Source organism: Hibiscus syriacus, unplaced genomic scaffold, assembly GCF_006381635.1.
Source record: "Hibiscus syriacus cultivar Baekdansim isolate YM2019G1 unplaced genomic scaffold, ASM638163v2 tig00003725_pilon, whole genome shotgun sequence".
Classification (NCBI taxonomy): Eukaryota; Viridiplantae; Streptophyta; class Magnoliopsida; order Malvales; family Malvaceae; genus Hibiscus; species Hibiscus syriacus.
In genome coordinates this window covers 1,183,647-1,188,040 of record NW_024061982.1, presented here as the reverse complement: position 1 = coordinate 1,188,040, position 4,394 = coordinate 1,183,647, and the positions used below count along the sequence as shown (strand labels likewise).

The window sequence follows — 4,394 nt, the reverse complement described above, 5'->3', positions numbered from 1 at the left end:
GGATTGGAGTCACCACCGATCATTTATTTAAAAATAAATGGGTTGATCGGATACCCTATTTCTTACCTGATCTGCGTCTTACCAGAAATATGTCGGGTTCGGGAGTCGGTTACGGTCAAGGAAGGATTAGCACCCTTGAACCGCCCTTTCGGTACTACGTAATTTCCAGTTGTCTTAATTAAGAAAAATAACAAGTTAAATTAAAAGGTAAAGTTTCGATCCTAATTACTTACCCTTGATTGATTTGAAAAAAAATCGAGAAATGTGTTAGATAAACAAGGTAAAGAAAACAAATAAGATATAAGGGAAAAATAAAATAAATAAAATAAGTAAGTAAGATAAGAAAAAATAGTAAAGTAATAATTATATATAGTAATATTTGAAAAAAGGAAAAAATAAATATATATATATATATATATATCAAAGTATTAATAAAATAAATAAGCTATATATGTACACAAAATACTTAAAAATAGAAAAGCTACCCTCCCAATTCACCGAAAATGGGGGGCTCTAGTAAGAAATAAGACAAAAAATGGGCCCTCTAGGTTAGTAGTATATAATATAATGTTTAATAATGATAATGATAAAGACACAAAGTTTTTTTTTAAAAATAATAATATAATAATAATGAATAAAAAAAATGAAAATAATAAAAAATAATATAAATATATAAAGTTATAAGATATATTACATAAATAAAGAAATAATCAAATAAAAATAATTAAGAATATATATATTTAATAATATGTATATAAATAAACTATTAAAAGTAAAAAATATATACGACTAGATAAAGATAATTTAATATATATAGTAATATTAGACTTATAAGTAAAATATTAAAGAAATATATATATAATAATAATAATAAAATATAGTAAAAAATCAAATGAAAATAATTTAATATATATATACATATAATAATAATAACATGAATAATAAAAATAAATGAATAAAATATCCATATAATAAATAAAGGGACTAATATAGATTTTTAAAAAGCTTTTTCCCTCCTTTAACCGAAAATCAAACCGGTTTTTTTAAAAATAAGCCTCGGGGTAGATCTAGGTTCGAAACTTCGAAACCCCACCCATTTTGGTCATCGGCGCAACCCACGTTTTGGGTTATTCGAACCAAATCTCAAGAAAAATAACGTGCACATGCAAAAGAAAAAAAAAAGAAAATGCTACATTTTATTTCATTTTCGAATCCTTTACAATAGCTTTGCCTTTGTATCTTCCCGTGCTTTTCTCTATGTTTTGTGTATAAATCGTGTCTTACAATGGTGAGTTACAATGGCTATTTATAGTGCTTGTGGATCCTATCTTTAGGAGTTTAAATCATAAAATTCTATCCTATTTTTTGAATCTTAGCAAAATTCTATCATATCTTTAGGAGTTTGAATCCTAAAATTCTATCTTATTTTTAGGAGTTTGAATCCTAATAGGACGAAAAATGTGTGTTGACAGATGGCAAGGCGATGATGCTGTCCGTGAAGTAGCTCTGGGTTCAGTAGCAGATGATACAACTAACATTTGATGTGTGGTTTATGCATATGTAGGTTTGAGTCTGATGCCTTGGAAAGTGACTTTCTTCTTGCTTTTAGAAATAACAGATTCATTTTATGAAATATTCTGGATTCTTAAGGTAAGCTTGTATCATGTCTTGTCTGGCAGGGACAGCATCTGGTGTTTGTTCATTATTGCCTTCTTATTCTTTTCTTTAAAGGCGTAGATCATATTTCCACCCACGGTAGTCAAGCTCAGAGTTTCAAATCGCGGTCGCGTTTTCGATTATTTCGGATTTACAGTGATTGCGGTCATCGTTGGCGCTAGTGCAGCCGTCGCGGGTAACTCGAACGGCGACGAAACCTCTATATCACGGCCGAAATCACGGTTACGGACCGTTTTTTAAGATAATGGGAGGCAAGGAAAAGAACCCAAAAATACACATTTAATAAATAGCAGAGCAAACTTTTCCTTTTCCTTTGTCTACTTAATCAAGTAAAGAATTACATTCCCAAAATATAAGGCGATATTCTTGCATAGAAAAGGACAAGACCAGGTTCCTAACTTCATTGTCACTTGTCAAAAGGAACTTCCATTGTACCAACAGAAGCTACTCTTCTAAGGTATGCAATTCTGGATTTATAACGTAAAGTCTATATATACTCTTTGTATCTGATCATCATTGATTTAGTGTCAACATGATGCAAGGGCTTATCCAAGGACTAAGATCATGCTGGCAGGAAAAGATTAAGGTAGCAATTCTAAGAAATTTAGGAGGCAATAATAACAGTAAAAGCATGTTGTCACGTATGAGATGTGTCACCGTCACTTCGTCTCATCAAGCCATGGAAATGGAAGAGAAGGGATTAGAGATGTACTGCTGACAAAAAGAGACCGACGCGATCGGTCTTGGCTTTCGTGTCACATCAATGACAATGTTGATGATGCCATGAAGAATGTAAGTATCTGGTCTGGTCTGGTATAGTCCGGTGTGGAAAATACTGTTATTAAAAAGAAACAAGCAAAATTTTGCAGATGGCACAACATAACATTGGGTCACTGGTGGTATTAAAACCAGGAGATCAACACCATATTGCAGGAATCATCACAGAAAGAGGTAAAAGAAATGGTTAGTTTAGTAGATTACCTGAGGAAGATCATCTCAGTATAAATTTTTCTTTCCATCTTCTGAGACGTTTTGTTAATTTGTTAGACTACCTGACGAAGATCATCGGGCGAGGAAGATCACCTAAATACACCAGAGTGGGGGAAATCATGTCTGATGAGGTGTTTTCTCTCCTTCCAAACACTTTCTTTTCTTTCTTTCTTTTTTTTTCTTCCCATCATTAAACCTGTCATTTGTGAAACAGAACAAGCTAATTACAGTGAAATCTGATACAAACATTCTTCAAGCAATGCAACTTATGATAGGTAAATAGTGCTTATTGCATTGCATTGCATGGTGATTTATACAAGTCTGAACTCAGTTTCCCTTTGATTTATGGCATTAACTATCCCTTAATAATGGTCCCAGACAATCACATACGGCATGTTCCGGTGATAGATGGGAGAATGGTGGGCATGGTTTCTATAGTAGACGTTGTCCGGGCAGTGGTGGAACAACAAAATGGAGAATTGAAGCGACTTAATGACTTCATTAAAGGAGATTACTACTAGAGTTACACTTTCACCAAATGTAACAAGTGGGAAAGAAGGATATTCTGCAATGCAACGAGACTTTAGAGCAATAAAGTAAAAAAGTGTATTATACTCAATTTGGAAGATAGTTATCCTACTATATTTAATTTCGTGTTTTAATTTAAATTACTGCCTTCGATAAGATTAACTTGACTTCTAATTCTAACCCCTAGTATTTATTTATAAGGATATATATTTGATTACAAAAGAAATTATTTAGTAGAAATCTACTCAAAGTATATTTTTTTACATAAAAAGAGAGAAAAATTTCATGATTCTAATTAAATTAGGTTTCTTATTTTTTTTTCAATTATCTTTTAATTAATATATTCGTTAATATGAGTCAAGTTGAATTTAGGTCAAACTTTAACTGAAACTAGATTCTTTTTATAGTTAATTGCATCACATGTCCTTCAATTATGACCCTTATTCTATATTGCTCTCTAAACTTTTAAATATTCCAATTTCATTCCTAAACTATGACTATCATTATAAATTATTCCTCAAACTATGAACATTTCAATTTCATTCCAAATTATACGTGTAAACCTAATCACATCTTTTGTTAATAAAATCGTTAGTTTAAGTTATATTATTATATGTTTGAAAAAAATAAAATTTAGGTTAGACTATGGTTGAAACTTATTACATATTTGGATGAATTTGAGGATGAAATAGGAAGATTCAAAAGTTTGGGGATCAATTTGGAATGAGAGTCATAGTTTGGGGATGAAATTGGAATATTCAAAAATTTAAAGAACAATTTACAATGAGAATCCTAGTTTGAGAATGAATATCATAATTTGGGGACATATACAGTTAACTCTTTTCTCTTTTTTATTTATTTATAAAATCAATGATTATATGCTGTTATAAAAACAAACGATTAAGTTTTATCAAGTAAGCGACTAAAACTAGAGTTTGACCTGGAAATTGAAAAATTACCTTTATGGCAAGTTTGAGCTGGAACTAACGGTACTCTTCCATCACAGGGGCTATTTAAGACACGATTTGCGCGTTGAGAGATATATGTTATTATATTCTACTCTACTGATAGTTGCATTTGTTAATTATTTACAGCTCATAATATCTTCTTTCTCAGGTTAAGCAATCCGAGAGCCTAGAACAACTGATAGAAGGGCTCTTCTCTTATTTTTTTTTCCGGTCTCTGGGTGATCACAAAGT

The 4,394-nt window shown here is 31.1% G+C and overlaps 1 pseudogene; it reads left to right on the top strand.

The window, feature by feature from the left end:
- Nucleotides 1-2,212: 2,212 nt before the first annotated feature.
- LOC120183097 lies at nucleotides 2,213-3,188 on the top strand (annotated as a pseudogene).
- The last annotated feature ends 1,206 nt before the right edge of the window (nucleotides 3,189-4,394 follow it).